General features: G+C 33.8%; 1 protein-coding gene and 1 long non-coding RNA gene across 2 annotated transcripts in view; one reads left to right on the top strand and one right to left on the bottom strand.

The window, feature by feature from the left end:
- The window catches only part of LOC116664964, a 37,746-nt gene extending 27,964 nt beyond the window's left edge, over nt 1-9,782 (top strand). The window contains exon 4 of the long non-coding RNA XR_004321530.1: nt 9,138-9,782. This is a non-coding gene — a long non-coding RNA (uncharacterized LOC116664964). The remainder of the gene's footprint in view (nt 1-9,137) is intronic.
- The window catches only part of SDHAF3 (succinate dehydrogenase complex assembly factor 3), a 67,905-nt gene that overhangs the window by 32,228 nt on the left and 17,935 nt on the right, over nt 1-17,742 (bottom strand). The window lies entirely within an intron of this gene.

Genomic DNA, 17,742 nt, shown 5'->3' on the forward strand with positions numbered 1-17,742 from the left:
AGGGGAACTCCCATAAGGTTATCTGATTTTTGAGCAGGAATTCTTCAGGCCAGAAGGGAGTGGCATGATATATTTAAACTGATGAAAAGGAAAAACTTAGAACCAAGAATACTCTATCCAGCAAGGCTCTAATTCAGATTTGATGGAGAAATCAAAAGCTTCACAGATAAACAAAAGCTAAAAGAATTCAGCACCTCCAAACCAGCTCTACAACAAATGTTGAAGGAACTTCTCTAGTAATCAAAGCACAAGAAAAGAGGGTAAACAGAAGAGGAAAAAAAAAAAAAAACTACAAAAACAAAAACAAAACAGTGAATAAAATGGCAGTAAGAGCATACCTATCAATAATTACCTTAAATGTAAATGGATTAAATGCTCCAACCAAAAGACAAAGACTGGCTGAATGGATACAAAAACAAGATCCATATATATGCTGTCTACAAGAGACCCACTTGAGAGCTAAAGACACATGCAGGCTGAAACTTTAAGGGGATGTAAAAAGATATTTCATGCAAACGGAAACCAAAAGAAAGTTGGAGCAGCAATATTTATATCAGACAAAATAGATTTTAAAATAAAGACTGTTACAAGAGGCAAAGAAGGACAATACATAATGCTTAAGGGATCAATCCAAGGAGAGGATATAACAATTGTAAATATATATGCATCCAACAAAGGAGCACCTCAATATATAAGGCAATTGTTAACAGACATAAAATGAGAAATTGACAATAACACAATTATACTGGTGGATCTTAACACCCCACTTACATCAATGGACAGATTATCCAGACAGAAAATCAATATGAAATACAAGCCCTAAATAACACAGTAGAACAGATGGATTGATACCTGCGAGAAGCATTCCATCTGAAAGCAACTATTATACATATTCTTCTCAAGTGCATATGGAACATTCTCCAGAATCAACCACATGCTGGCCCACAAAGCAACCCTTGGCAAATTTAAGAAAACTGAAATCGTACCAAGCATTTTTTCCGACCACAATGCTATAAGGTTAGAAATCAACTACAAGAAAAGAACTGCAAAAACTACAAATATGTGGAGGGTAAACAATATGCTACTAAACAACCAATGCATTACTGAAGAAATCAAAAATTACTTTGAGACAAATGAAAATGAAAACACACCATTCCAAAACCTCTGGGATTCAGCAAAAGCAGTTCTCAAAGGGATGTTTATAGTGATAAAAACCTACCTCAGGAAACAAGAAAAATCTCAAGTAAACAACCTAACATTACACCTAAAGGCAGCTAGAGGAAGAAGAACAAACAAAACTCAAATTCAGTAGAAGAAAAGAAATCATAAAGATTAGAGCAGAAATAATCAAATAGAGACTCTAAAAACAAAAGAAAAGATCAAAACTAAAAGCTAGTTATTTAAAAAGATAAACAAAACTCATAAACCTTTAGTTAGACACATCAAGAAAAAAGGAAAGAGCTAAAATTAATAAAATCAGAAATGAAAAAGGAGAAGTTACAACTGATACCACAGAAATATAAGGGATCATAAGATGCTGCTATGAGCAACTATATGCCAGCAAAAAGGACAACGTAGAAGAAATGGTTAATTTCTTAGAAAAGTACAATTTGCCAAGACTAAACCAGGAAGAAATAGATGATCTGAATAGATCAATTAACAGTACTGAAATCAAATCAGTAATTTAAAAACTCCCAACAAACAAAAGTCCAAGACCAGATGACTTCACAGGTGAATTCTACTAAACATTCAGAGAACAGTTAACGGATATCCTTCTGAAACTATTCCAAAAAATCACAGAGGAAGGAACACTTCCAAACTCATTCTATAAGGCTGACACCATCAGCCTGATACCAACAACAAAGATATCGCAAAAAAAGAAAATTACAGGCCAATATCACTTATGAATATAGATGCAAAAATCCCCAGCAAAATACTAGCAAATCGACTCCAACAATGCATTAAAAGGATCATACACCATGATCAAGTGGGATTTATCCCAGGGATGCAGGGACTGTTCAATATCCACAAATCAATCAATATGATACATCACATTAACAAACTGAATAAAAACTATGTGATCATCTCAACAGATGCAGAAAAAGCTTTTGATAAAATTCAACATCCGTTTAGGATAAACACTCCCCAGAAAGTGGGCATAGATGGAACATAACTCAACATAATAAAGACCATATATGACAAACCCACAGCTAACATCATACTTAATGTGGAAAAGCTGAAAGAATTTCCTCTGAGATCAGGAACAAGACGTGGATGCCCACTCTCACCACTTTTATTCAACATAGTTTTGAAAGTCCTACATATAGCAATCAGAGAAGAAAAACAAATAAAATACAAATTAGAAATGAAGACGTAGAACTGTAACTGTTTGCAGATAACATGATGCTATACACAGAAAACACTAAAGAAGCGACCAGAAACTACTAGAATCATCAATGAATTTGGTAAAGTTGCAGAAAACAAAATTAATATACAGAAATCAGTTGCATTTCTATACACTAACAACAAAATAGTAGACAAATTAAGGAAATAATCCCATTTATCATCGCACCAAGAATAAAATACTTAGGAATAAACCTATTCAAGGAGGCAAAAGACCAGTACTTTGAAAAGTAGAAGACAATGATGAAGGAAACTGAAGACGACATAAACAAATGGAAAGATATACCGTGTTCTTGGTTTGGAAGAATTGATATTGTTAAAATGGCCATACTGCCTAAGGCAATATACAGATTCAGTGCAACCCCTATCAAATTACCAGCGACATTCTTCACAGAGCAGCAACAAAAAATGTTAAAATTTGTATAGAAACACAAAAGATCCCGAAGAGCCAAAATGGAGCTGGGAGAATCACGCTCCCTGACTTCAGACTATACTGCAAAGCTATAGTAATCAAAACAGTATGGTACTGGCACAAAAACAAGACACATATCAGTGGAACAGGATAGAAAGTCCAGAAATAAATCCACACACTTACAGTCAATTAATCTACAACAAAGGAGATAAGAATACATACACTGGAGAAAGACAGTCTCTTCAATAAGTGGTGCTGGGAAAACTGGACAGCTATCTGTAAAAGACTGAAATTAGAACATTCTCTAACACCATATACAAAAAAAAACCTCAAAATAGATTAAAGACCTAAATGTAAGACCAGATATTATAACACTCCTGGAGGAAAACATAGGCAGAACACTCTTGGACATAAATCACAACAATATATTGGAGTACTACAAATAAAAGCAAAAATAAATAAATGGGACCTAATTAAACTTAAAAGCTTTTGCACAGCTAAGGATACCATCAACAAAATAAAAAGACAACCTACAGAATGGGAGAAAATATTTGCAAATGATGCAACCGACAAGTAACTAATTTCCAAAATATACAAACAGCTTATACACTTTAATATTTAAAAAAAAAAAAAAAACAAAAAAACCCAAGCAACCCAATCCAAGAATGGGCAGAAGACCTAAACAAGCAATTCTCCAATGAAAATATACAAATGGCCTAAAGGCACATGAAAAAATGCTCAGCATCGCTAATTGTCAGAGAAATGTAGATCAAAACTACAATGAGATATCACCTCACACCAGCCAAAAAGGCCATCATTAAAAAGTCTACAAACAACTGATGCTGGAGAGGGTGTGGAGAAAAGGGAACCCTCCTACACTACTGGTGGGAGTGTATATTACTGCACCCACTATGGAGGACAGTATGGAGATTCCTTAAAAAGCTAAACATAGACTTATCATGTGATCCAGCAACCCCACTCCTGGGCATATACCCAGAGAAAAATATAATTCAAAAAGACACATATACCCTAATGTTCATAGCAGCAATGTTTACAATAGTCAAGACATGGAAACAACCCAAAGGTCCATCAACAGATGACTGGATAAAGAAGATGTGGTATATTTATACAATGGAATACTACTCAGCCATAGAAAAGAATAAAATAATACCATTTGCAGCCACATGGATGGACCCAGAGATTGTCAGTCTAAGTGAAGTGGGCCAGAAAAAGAAAAATGCAGTATATCACTTATATGTGGAATCTTTAAAAAAAAAAAAAAAAAAGACACAAATGAACAACTTATTATCTATAACTTAGAAAATTGATTTCTTCAATATATGCAAGCACATTTCACTGCCCTTTATGATTGGATTACTGCATTCTGTTGATTCTTACTTTGTGGCTGGCTTTATTCGTTTGATAATTATGTAAGTTTAAAAAGCTAAAGCTCTAAATTGTTCTTAGAAATAATAAACAGTACATATAAGTAAATTTTTAAAAATGAGCAGTATATTTTATGTATGTATTTTCATGCAATATATTGTATAAGTGCAGCCAAATTGTAACAGTTCTACTTAATAAAACTGAGAAATAAAAAAAAGAAGAAAAACAATTATATAAACTAACTTAAGAAAAACATGATGCATAAATAATACTTTGATAAAATCTCAAAGATTTTCTTAAAGATTACATCAGGAAAATAAACAACAGTATGTTTTCCAATTACTATTTAATATTCTTTCATGAAAAAAATCCATAGCAACCTACATAATTCTTAGGTACTCTCCAAAGCAATCTATTAAAAGATCATGTGAATACACAAAAATAAACTCAAAATGGCTTAAAGACTTAAATATAAGACAAGACACTATAAACCTCTTAGAAGAAAAAATAGGCAAAACATTATCAGACATAAATCTCAGCAATGTTCTCCGAGAGCAGTCTACCCAAGCAATAGAAATAAAAGCAAAAATAAACAAATAGGACCTAATTAAACTTACAAGCTTTTGCACAGCAAAGGAAACCATAAGCAAAACAAAAAGACAACCTACAGAATGGGAGAAAATGTTTGCAAAAGATGAGACTGACAATGGCTTAATTTCCAGAATATAATAAACAGCTCATACAACTTAAGGAAAAAACAAATGACCCAATCCAAAAATGGGCTGAAGACCTAAACAAGCAATTCTCCAATGAAGACATACAAATGGCCAATAGGCACATGAAAAAATGCTCAATATCACTAATTATCAGAGAAATGCAAATCAAAACTCCAACTACAATAAATATACATTATATATTTATACAATGGAATACTACTCAGCCATAAAAAGTAGTCAAATAATGCCATTTGCAGGAACATGGATGGACATGGAGAATGTCATTCTAAGTGAAGTAAGCCAGAAAGAGAAAGAAAAATACCATATATCCCTCATATGTGGAATCTAAAAAAAAAAAAAAAGACAAACTTATTTACAAAGCAGAAACAGACTCACAGACATAGAAAACAAACTTATGGTTATCAGAGGGAGAAGAGGGTGGGAAGGGATAAATTGGGAGTTTGAGATTGCAGATACTAACTACTATATATAAAAGAGATAAACAACAAGTTTATACTGTATAGCACAGGGAACTATATTCAATATCTAGTAGTAACTTATGATGAAAAAGAACATGAAAATGAATATATATGTTCACATATGACTGAAGCATTGTGCTGTACACTAAAAACTGACACTGTAAACTGACTATACTTCAATAAATATATACATATAAAAATATCAAGTGAATTACTATATCAAGTTAAATAATGTATTTTTAAAATCACATAAAAAAGGACAATAATTTTACATTTCAATTTGGGGTTGTGTACCAAGACCTAAAGCAGGCTATTGGTACATTAAATACTACTTTATTTCTGAAAAAAAATTTTAACAGAAAATTAAAATATACTGTCTTAATATATTTAAATATTATTTGAATGAACCACATGAGGGAGTGTAGCATTATCACAATGATGTTACATGAGCTGCCCAGAAAGTACATATCTATAACTAAACCAAAAAACAAAACAAAAACCAAAAATACTCAATCACTAGAGAAGACTACATGATTAAGCATATAAAAAATGAACTTAGGATATTAATCCATAGATTTAAAAAGAGAAATAACAGCAAGAGGGAAAAAAATTAGTTTACAGAGCAACATGATTTTTTTTTTTAAAAAAAGGAAAAGGCATGAGGAAAACACAAAGCCCAAATGTAAATCTGTCCCAACACAGACCTCTTTAACTGCTCTGGCATTAAAAAAGGCACTGGACCTCTTTAACTGCTCTGGCATTAAAAAAGGCACTGAATGTTATAAAATGTTATTAAGCATTTTCAAGTGAGAGAGTACGTGGGTCAGTCAAATGAGTATTTTGATCCCTGAGCACCAAGCTTAGTCATAAAAGCCGTTATACACTGCTCTCAGTATGCTTAATGAATAACTTTCAGACACACATTTGGTTTTTCAAATTATAGGGATGGCATCTATTATTTCTACTGTTTCATAAGATTCTTCATCATCTGGCCCCTGCTTTTGTCACCAGCCTCATTACAAACTACCTATAGTTTTCAAATAAATTCCATGCTCTTTTATGGATCAACAACAGCCACATATTCCCTCTATCTGGAATATCTTTATTCACCCCATGGCACAAGATTTCTAGACTCAGCTCAACTATCACTTTCTTCTCCATGACACCTGCACTCCCAAGCCCCAAGCATGCCTCTAGTACTCCACTGGCACTCTGTATACACTTCTTAAAGCACACATCTTAAGGCAGTATATTTATGTTATTACGTTGTTTATGTTAGACTCTGAAGGTTTCACGAGGAAAACCGCCAATTTAGCATTGCAGCCTGTTATATTACCTCTCACATTTTATACACACACACACACACACACACACACACAAACAGAACTTGACAAATCTGAAGGAATTTCTGAATGCAAATATAAACATCAGAATTCAGGCCCTGATATTATTCCTATAAAAAAGGATACTCAGGATTAATATAAACATAATTATTTAAAGATGGTTTTAATTTCTCCTTTATACTGTTTTACAAAATCTCCCCTAAGATAACTATTTTTAATCAAAATAATATTAAAGAGGCAAGGTCTCTTTAATTCTATATCTGAAAGTCAAATGTTTATTTTCAAATAAAATACTTTTCAAAAACCATACTAATAGACTACCAAATGATAACCAAAATGAAGGCAAAACAAGCAACTAAACAAACAAAAATAGGAAAATTTTTTTCAGATAGCCTACTGAAGTCAAGTTTACTTTGCCAGTTTATAAATAAATGTGCAGGGGAAGGGAGGGTATTATCTCAGCGGTAGAGTGTATGCTTAGCAAGCACGAGGTCCTAGGTTCAATCCCCAGTACCACTGTTAAAAATAAGTAAGTAAGCCTAATTACCTCCCACCCCCCACCCCAAAAAACAAATACAAGTGTAGTCTAAAAATTCAACCTCAAAGCAGTACTAAGGATGTCCATGCCTTCCTCTTCTCCTTTCTCTGTATGCATATAAAACCTCCACACTAAAAATAAGTCTCTATAGTAAAAAGTTTATCACATCAGTTTCTTTTAGCTTTTATTTTATTTTTACTTTTTAAAGGACAGTATCAGAGTAGCTATTTTATATATGTGTAAACTTTCTCAAATGATGATTAATCTACCGACTGCTTGACAAAAACCATTTTCAGAGGATGATGCTCATGGAGACATGTCTCTGCTTTTCAGCCTGCTAGTTTCATCGTTTAAAAAGTGAGCTACTCCATCACTGATAAAAGAACTCCTCATAGCCATGATATATCATTTTAAACTATGTTCCCTAATATATTTATTTTGCCATCTTTCCTGTAGTTCACTGTATTGTTTACATGACAATAATATACTGCCTCAGTATGTAGCAAATTATGAGAAATTATATTAGTCTGTTCTCCCTCCTTCCCCAAATTGGTAGGCTAGTTTCACCCTAAAATTTCACCCCTAGTTATTCAGTGAACAACTCAGACAGTTCATCAAGATGACTGGTGGCATGACTGTCACAGCTACATAAAAGAGCCATGAATCAATCATCTTGTGTTTAGTTGGGAGGTAATTATTACCTTGCCACTACGCATTCAGAAACAATGACATTAATACAGTCATTCTCTTATGTAACAAACTACAATTGTGTCCTATTTCCCACTGGATCAAATTTAAATTCTATCAACCAACCCCAGATAACCAGTCCAAAATTATTTTCAACTTAGATTTAATTGGAATTCTCTACTCCCACAGTAATACATATATATATATACACATGTATATACATATATCTGTGTGTGTGTGTGTGTATATATATATATATAAAATACACACAAACACACATACACATCTCCAACTCTACTCTGGCATTTATCACAGTTTCATTATTTTTTTATTTATATATCTATTACAGCTACTAGACCTAAAGCTCCTACTCAGCAGGGAAGGTGTTTTATTCACATAATAGACAATGAACAATCAATGAAGTAATAAGCAAATAAATAACAAATCACCTTTCCCATTAGGTCCATCTGTGTATCTGCTTTACCCTGCCTCTAAGCTTCTATTCTGACTGGTCTCTCCACCTGAAATGCCCTCTTTCTTCTGATTTATAGGGATGACAGGGAGACCAATGTTAAAACTGCAGCTGTAAAAGCCCTCTGTATGTAAGGATTCACATTTTAAAAACAACAGTATTAGACAGCAAATTGAGTAAGGTTAATATCAATGATAACTTACATATGTTAAATCAAACTTATTTATTCAATTCTACTTATCTGCATTTTAGGAATGTTTATGCTTGCCCCTTCCTCTTTTTTGTACTTCAACCAGATGCTTACCAATTTAGTTTTCTTTGTTATAGGTAATATGCATGTAGTAAAAAGGCATTTTTGGATGTATGTGTGAGATCTATCAGCTGAACATGTAATTATGAATTAAATTTAAGAATAAAAAGTTATTACCTCTGGGAAGCAAAACTGCAGGAACAGGGAGGGATGGGATAGGGCAATGTTTTTTATTATAAATGTCTTGGTACTACTTGACTTTTGAAACTATGTAAATTTAAAACTTTGAAAAAATTAAAAACATTTGCTGGTATTGTCTTTCTAGAAGGTCGGGTAAGTGTTCCTGAACTAAAACCAATTTTTCCATATCCCTGTTACCTAACTGCTTCTTAGATTTCCCATCTGCCTTCACTTCCTAAAGTAAAAGCTTTCCTTCTGGTTTTCTTGTCAGCCTTATCTCTGTCTCAAGTATCTGTAACAGAAAAGAGTCATCAACAGCATCTCCTGGAAACTTGTTAAATATGCAAGTACTCAGACCTCATCCCAGATCTTCAGAATCAGAAACTTCAAGTGGGATCTAGCAATCTGTGTTCAAGGAGCCCTCCAGATGATTCTTATATAGCCTAAAGTTCGAGAATGATACTACAATGGTTTAACATTCTCTTTTCTTGACCCCTTCCTTCACAAAGGCTGCATCCTGTCAATTTCCACACAAACACATATGTAAGTTCACAGCCCGCACAGAAGATCAGCTCTGCTTAACGTAAATACCTGGGAAGAAGGCACCAATTACGATAAACACTGCTTTTTATTCTGCCCTCTAATATCCAGGAACTGACAGCTGTTCAACAATAAATTTGAAATGTTTTAAGTGTGTCTGTGAAAAGAAATAGTATGGAAGGGTTGCCCTGGAGATCTTTTCACCAAATAAAAGTCTTTCTTAACTGTAAGGTACAACAAAGACAACTATGGTAACGCTAAAAACTTAAGTGTACTTAAAATATCAAACACTTCTGACCAGTTTGACTTATCCTCCCTTAATTAATTTTCACAATCAAATAAAACCACATAATGTGTTCTGTATTACATGTCCATTAATGCTAAAAAAAAACCAAATCAAAGTTTCTAAGGATTACTTTTAAATTAAATTTTAAACAACTTTATAACAGAGGAAGACCATATAAGATTTAACGAAAGATTCAAATAAAATACTATTTTTACTATCACATCATAATGTGTCTTAAATACTTGGCACCAGTAAATATTTGGAAAAATCAATTCCCATTCTGGAAGTGAAAAGCTAATGTGAACCCTGGAACGTTACTGAAATCAACTGAGTGTCTGTTGGAAAATAAAGTAATATAGTTAAATGGAGCTTAACTTAATACCAAAGTAAATTTCAACAGAAGTACTATAATCGTAATTTGTAGGTGGTTGTAGTCTCTAAAAATTTATCAGTATAAAATTTAAGTGATTAAAAAGGCCAAAGTCTTACTTGCCAAGATTTTTTGTAATTTTATTTTACTTTGGTATATCTTAAATTTAAAATTTTTTAAACAAGATATTAACATTCAGATGGTATCAAGGGCTTGAAGGAAGGTTAGTTTCCTCAATAAAATCTTTATGCATTATGGTAAAATGGAAATTTAAATGTATTTAGTATGATCTCAGGATAAAAATAACAGCCCTATAATTCATTATTAACATAAGAAAAACATTCTACAATATACAGCTTTATATATATCACATTTAGCACTGGAAAGTTTCTGGGATATTCATGGACATAAACATGTCAGCCTAGATTTACTAGAAACTAAGAGGCACATATGTTTCATATGTAAAATAATTCCAACATTATCAAGTATAACTTTTAGACTTTCATCAAAGTAAAAAAAAAAGTGGACACATTTGCATAATGGCCAATCTCTCAAATGACTCAGAACAAAAACCATGAAAAAAAGTTCTCATCATTTATAATTCATGTGCCTACATAGTAGGTCTCAAGCTCAACTTTAAGTTCTGGCTTATTTCTCGTAACTGTTACACCATACTGTACTAAAATCAGCATAAGAAAAATAATTCCCTTTTACAAATCAAATGTGCCATTTCATACACAGTCTTATCCATTCTTTTTAAAGAAAATGACTTCTCAAATAGGATTTGGAACGTATCTTTAAAAAGCCCTTAAATATAACTATAAAATCTCAGTAAAATATAAAAATCATTAATTTCCATAACAGTTCTCAATTATCATAACAATGAGACATCCAGATCACACAGGGTTAAATCTGATGTACACTCCACTCAGGGAAAGTATTCCTTAGGATCTTTTTCCAAAAGCAGTCTGCCCGGGGGGAGACTATAGCTCAAGTGGTAGAGTGCATGCTTAGTATGCATGAGGTCCTGGGTTCAATTCCCAGTAACTCCTCTAAAGTAAATAAACCTAGTGCCTCAAGAAAAACTTAAAAGCAACAACAGCAGCAGTCTGCTCTGCTAGACTACAGTTTTAAACAAGTTGAGATCAGAACCACTACAGCCACTAAAAATTTTAGTCACTACGGGTTCCAAGAAGAATGTGACAACTGAGTAGGCTGGACCCATCTATTATGCTGCCAAGTGAGCAAAGGGGAACCCTGCCAGTACGCTCTATGTCATCTTCCTCACTGCCCAGTTTTGCAAGGTCATATGAAGACAGCAAGAAAATGCAGAGAAGTGGAGATGCTGCACACCACAGGGTTCCTGCCCCTGTGTCCCTTAACAAGTTTTCCCATTTCTCTGAGTTAGGCCCTTGCCTTATAATGAGACCAGCTTCCAAGAAGGATATATAATCTCTACTGCATATAGAGAATATAAGTTTTTATACTATTCCTCATACAATAATAGAAAAATAGTATTTCAAAGAATACATATTCAGAAAATTGAATATTCAACTCTAAATATAATTTCCTTAAAATCTCTATACTTCATTAATAGATATACAAATTGTTAACATCATCTAAACCAATATGCTAGGGGAAATGTTTTTGGTGTTTCTACTTTCAATAACACAGTCTATAGTATACTGTCCTATTCTAATTTTTTTTTAAATGTTATTACTTTGGTAAACTTACACTTAGGGAGCAATTAAAACTTTCATGATCATATCCTTTCTTTTACAGTCTAATTATGGACTGATTTTTTAAAGACAACTTACAAATCATCAGGGAGAAATTATTTTGAAATTCCCAAGAGGTTATGATTCAGTCAATATTATATTTATGAACTACACTTTTGAAATTTAATGGGATTTTTGGCAGTTCCAATTAATTAAAGCCTCTAGTATTTCACCCTGGAAATTAGCAAAGTATGTAGGAATTTTTGATAAATTTCCTGCCTTTTCATAAATGCCTGTAGCCTGTATCTTAATATGTGTTAAATATGAGAGAAGTAAAGACTGGAAAGAAAAGGAGAATGAGAAGAAACAGAAAACAGTATAAAATCATTTTGAATACGTGAAGAACCAGCTAGATAAGTGAAAGTTAGTATTTGCTAAATTGGTTGTTAAGACAATTTAGTAGAGATTAAAAAGCCCTAGCATTAATAGTAACTAGAAATAAGGTGCCCAAGATTGAAGAGGGGGAAGGAATCAGAAAAGTGAAAGAAAGTTAACAAATTAGTGATTCTCTGATTAAAAAACTAAGCAGAGAAACTGTTGTAACCATTCCTTCTTCCAATCCCAACAACAGCAGCTACTGTGAAGTAGAGTCCCAAAGACTATACATGAATTATCCTTTTAAGAAATGACAAAGAAACTGGCACAAGTAGAAAATTACTGTGTCACTTTATACCAAATTCCAAAAATAATTTCCCATTTGAAAAAAAAAGTTCTACTGCACACCGATTTCCATTCTCTTTTACATGACTATAGACTGTTCTCCAAACCTAAGGCGTCAGCAGTCCCTTGCTATTCTTTCTACAAATTCACATCTGAGTTCCAGAGGTTCGACATTACCAAATCCAAAATCTCATCTCAAACCCTGACACCTCTACCTTTCACTACAGTCCCATATTTATAGCTGCCTACAGTGCATCTCCATTTGGGTACCTTTCTGTTAGTATCCAATGGGTAACATCTCCTTGTCATGATCATCTCTCCCTTCCCAATATCCTCAGGACAGAACCATTATTAATCATTAAAAAATCACAGAAGCAGATGTGAGCAAACATGGTGGAGTAGGGAACTCCTCAATGGCTCACCCCTCCACAAAAGGAAAAAATACACTGGCAAAAATTGTGAAAACCAACTTTTTCAGAACTCCAGAAACTAATGGAAAACTTTGAGCAACCAAATCAATATTTAGTCAAAATTTTTTTTAAAAAATAGCTGACTCTCAGAGAGCCTTGTGGTATTTTAGCCCACTCTGGTCCTGTCCTATGCTCTCCAGATTGGCAGTGGTCTTGAAGACAATAGCTCACATTCCCAGTACAGGTACCCAGAATCAGAGAAAGTAGAACAAACCCAATTCTCAAAAAATTGGGATTGTTTGTTGTACCTGTCTGGGGACTCTCTGGAGGAGCAGCTCGAAGGGCATGACTTGATCTCGTCCTACTCAGAACCCTCCCAGTGCTAAGGGACCACTAGGGCACATTTGACAAAATCATGTAAGGCAGATGTGCTACTCACTGATACCTGGGGCAAGGGCTAACAGTTAAGGCAAACAACAGACCAACCAAAAACCCTAGAAGCAAAGGCTGATGAATAAGATGCTTTGGGGAGTAAGGGTTCTTAAAAACACCCATGTATTTCTGGGAATTTAGAAGGTCGTGCAAATGGCCACATGTCTAAAATGTTGAAGGAGTTTAGATTCTAGAGTCACTGCTTAGAAGGAGATCCCTCCGGGAGAGCTGTTAGAACAGGAACATTTATACACACTTTCCAAGAGCAAGACAAATTATTATATTAAGCCACCAAGATTTGGGGATTATTTGTTACAGAAGTGGGCATTAATTTTATAAATAATACCTAGGTCTAGGTCTTCAGACCTAGAATCTAAAAAGTCTAGAATATATGCATGCTAAATGAGGAACTTGTTAAAAGAAAAATATGTGACTTCTTCATACTATGTTCTTATTTAATTAGGCTCTCAGCAAATGTATTTTCTTTATATTGTTGACTAACAAAAAATTAAAAAGTAAAAATACAAAAATAGTTTGTTTAAATGTATACAGACATGCTTTTCAGTAAGTTACTTAGAGCAATGCATACTGGCCACCCCCACCAAGTTTTAAATTTCATAATATAAATCATTAGGTAAATAGAATTACATATACTCAAATTTCACTTTGCTGGAATTTATCTTGCAAAGTGCGTTTCACCTGAGTCAGTTTTACCATTAGCATCTGGGAGCAGTAACTGTGAAGATAACTATGACTAGTTTCAAGCTAAAACTGTAGGGTAACACAGTCAATATAAATCTGTTCAAATTGTATTCAGATCCATTCAATTATTATTCTGAATGATAAGGCTTCAGATGAGAAATATATGACAAGAGAATAGCTCTGAATAATAAAGAGAATCATTTGAAACAATAATAAGGCAAAGTAACAAATGGAAAACCATGTAATTGTTAACAGTTTACTTGGATGACCAAAGCCCTAAAGCTGCATTCATCTTGAATATTTTTAAACAAAAATATTAACAATAGTTTCACTAAATTTAGGAAGCAGCATCTCAAAAACGTCAAATAGACACAAAATACTAACTTTCTTTTCAGCACAGTGCCATATGTCATACTTAAAAAGAGTATCATGAATTTCTTCTCCTTATAGTGGCATCAAAATGCCAGTTACTGAATTTTGCAATTTACCACTCATATTTAGAGATTTAGCATTTAGTATTACTTAGTTAACATACATTGAGTTTTCTGATTATATAGGCCATTAATACTGAAGTAAGTATGTCACAAAGACATATTACATAAATATATGTAATACTGTATAAAGTAAAATAGAATATATTATAGCTGAAATGCATAAGGTACACATTTTCCTCAAAAAGATTATATATTCTCCCCAAACCCCAACAAAAAATGTATCATTAACTATTACATTTTTGTAAAATACAATAATATATAGTAGCATAGATTGTCCAAGTATTGCTTAATACTGACTCACTCCATTAACTGGAATCTCTTAACAGGAGGAATCTGTCAAAAATGAAAATACAGATATGTGCCTCAGTTTACAGTGGAAAATTTTGAAAAAATTTCATGAATAAAATTTTTGTAAGTCGAACTGCATTAAATGAACTATAGAATAAAAAGGTTTCTTCCTGAAAACTTTATTAATGTTTAGAAATCCCTTTGGAGAGGAAATAATCAGTCCTAATTAATCACAGTTTAGGTTCATGTGCTGTATACTGGGTTTCCTTAAAATGATCCTAGTCTATATTATTTTCTAATTATTTTTTCCCAGTGTTACAGCACATGTTATCTTTCCATTTCAAAGAATTACTCATAAACACAGGGAAAATAGGAAGGTATCTGTAAGATGAAAAGAAATGGAGACTCTAAAAAAGAGGAAAAAAAGTAAAAGGATTCAAATTCTACACTCCTGGAGAATATAGATGTCAGCGTCCAAGAAGTACTCTCCTAACTAACGCACTCCCCAAAAGATTTTTAAGACAAGTAATCTAGCAATGGCTGGCATTTCTGTACTGATTGCCAGGTTCTAACTAAGTGTAATGTTATCAGAAAATAGAAGGCAATGTCCTAACAAGAATACCATGCACAAAGGAATAATAACATGAGGAAGTCTAGAGACTACAAAACAATCAATTTAGGGAGGCAGTAAAATGATCTTTGAAATTCTCTCAGTTCTCAAGACGACTTGTCTCCAGAGTCGGACGTGAGCCCTTCAGGGATACAGGGATAGCAGAAGGGCAATCCACTGGGGTAAGGTAAGAGAATAGCAGAATTTCTATCTAGGTTTTTTATTTAAAACATTAAAAAAAAATTTGTTCTACTGATATTTAAATTACAGGCTGTCACTGGCATCCTCACAATTGTGTAATACAGTCAAACTCATGGAGGATTTCAGGCAAGAAATAATGGGTTAGTTCTCCAGTTCCCTCATGTCACCAAATTGACAGAGACCTCCCCCTCCAACCCGTGCATCTGCCTCTGGTGTATGATATTTGGATGTGCTACAGTTTGGCAGGCCAGTTAAACAGATTTATAATTTGTATTATCTAGTTTAATTAAATTAGCTCATAAAATGAACAAATGGCTTTAAAGGATGCTTACAGAGAAACTTCTGGTTGAAGACCTACAAAAACTGAAGGGAGAAAGGGCAGAGGGAGCTGGTTTTCCGGAGTTCTTGATCAGACAGAAGCCTGACCTCGCCCCCTGTAGCCAACAGAAATTACAAGCTGCATGGATACAGTCTCCCGGGAGTCTGAACCCCAGCACAGATCTGAAGCTGAAAATCAGTTACAGAGATGAACCGAGCATTCCAGGACACAAGGTCCTGCAGGAAGCCAGTTGTGCCCTTAAGCTTAGAGAAACTTTTTCACTTGTATTCCTTAGAAACACTATGTGGGTAACCTCAACTTTTTACCTTACAAGGCAAATAATTCTTTTAGATTTAGTTTTACTTCTCTAAGATCCAAATGTCTTGTCAGGCCTCATCTGTTCATGTAATATGGCCTACCAATTGGGTCCAAAGCAAATTTTTTTTTATTGGAAAGATGAAGAAATTAAGGAACAAATCAACCATGAAACAGGACAAAGATGATATAGCAAATGGATGGATAAAGTCAAGAACTAAGAAATCTTGACTGATTTTATTTTATGTATAAAACTACAGTACACCATTTCTCTACCAAACTATTGCTATCAGATAAACTTAAAGTAGATAAAACTATAGCAACCATCCATTCTTTGTCCAGGTTTATGACTACTGGTTTGACATTTCACCAGGTTAAAAACTGTCCTGTATTTTTTCACTTGTTACCAGGCTAACAGTCACATTAAGGTAGCTGGGACGGTATGGGCATACCTCCAGTTTGTCCTTTCAGCTTGAGCCACAGTCCAGTCTAGTAGTGTCAGATATACAACAAAGACAAGCTCTCAATGTAGTAACTAGTTATCTCTGGAAGATGACCATTAATAATCATGTCTCTTTCCCAACTCTTTCCTGATGCCAGTATAAAACATTCCTTTCAAGGACAGCATATAAGGCCTGACTGATAAAGGAAGTGCACAGAGGATCCAGAGATGTAACTCCTCCTGATCTAAGCAAAACAGTCAAATAAATAAGTTTTTGACTCTGCTTGCCTGACCAGATACTCAGCCTCCCAGGCAGTTCTGCCCTGGTCTCTGCTTCAGCCAAACACAGAAAACTGCCATTCAGCAGGCTCAGTAGGAAACAGGAGAAATTATACATTAGATACATATGAAATACATAAGGGAAACAGAGTATATATGGAATAAACACAGTATACAGAGAGTTTGATCCTACCAGAGTAGCTCTGTCATTTAACATGCAGCACAAATCTACAACTATTTTTGTATGTTATTCAGTAATGCTTTTTTATTTTACCATAAACTCTTTTGGCACCAATAAGCATTTTAAAAAATGCATCTTGAATAAAAATTAAGCACAGAATTTCCATTTCTCAAGAAAATCCATTAATAAATGTGCAACATGGATGCTACTGCAGTGTCACTGACCAAATGAAAGCAGAAGACGCAAATTCACTGATTCAGCATCTACTTTAAAGTGATTTTGAATTATTTTACGAAGGCTACACATGGAGACAACTACCATGTATAGCTACAGACAGTATGTTTACACGTTACCTGAAAAGCGTTTTTTTCAATATCATATCACTAATCATATAAATTACTTCTACTCATTTTTACTCCAGATTATTTTATGCTCAAATAAAAAGCAATAGTTAAACTGTTTACAAAAGAGCAACTTTGCAAAAAGTTAAATGAAGTCAGCTGGACATCAGTGATACCAGATGCTTCAAATAGAAGATCAATTAAATTAAGTCCAGGAATAGCTTATTG

This window comes from Camelus ferus, chromosome 7 (genome assembly GCF_009834535.1).
Source record: "Camelus ferus isolate YT-003-E chromosome 7, BCGSAC_Cfer_1.0, whole genome shotgun sequence".
Taxonomy (NCBI): Eukaryota; Metazoa; Chordata; class Mammalia; order Artiodactyla; family Camelidae; genus Camelus; species Camelus ferus.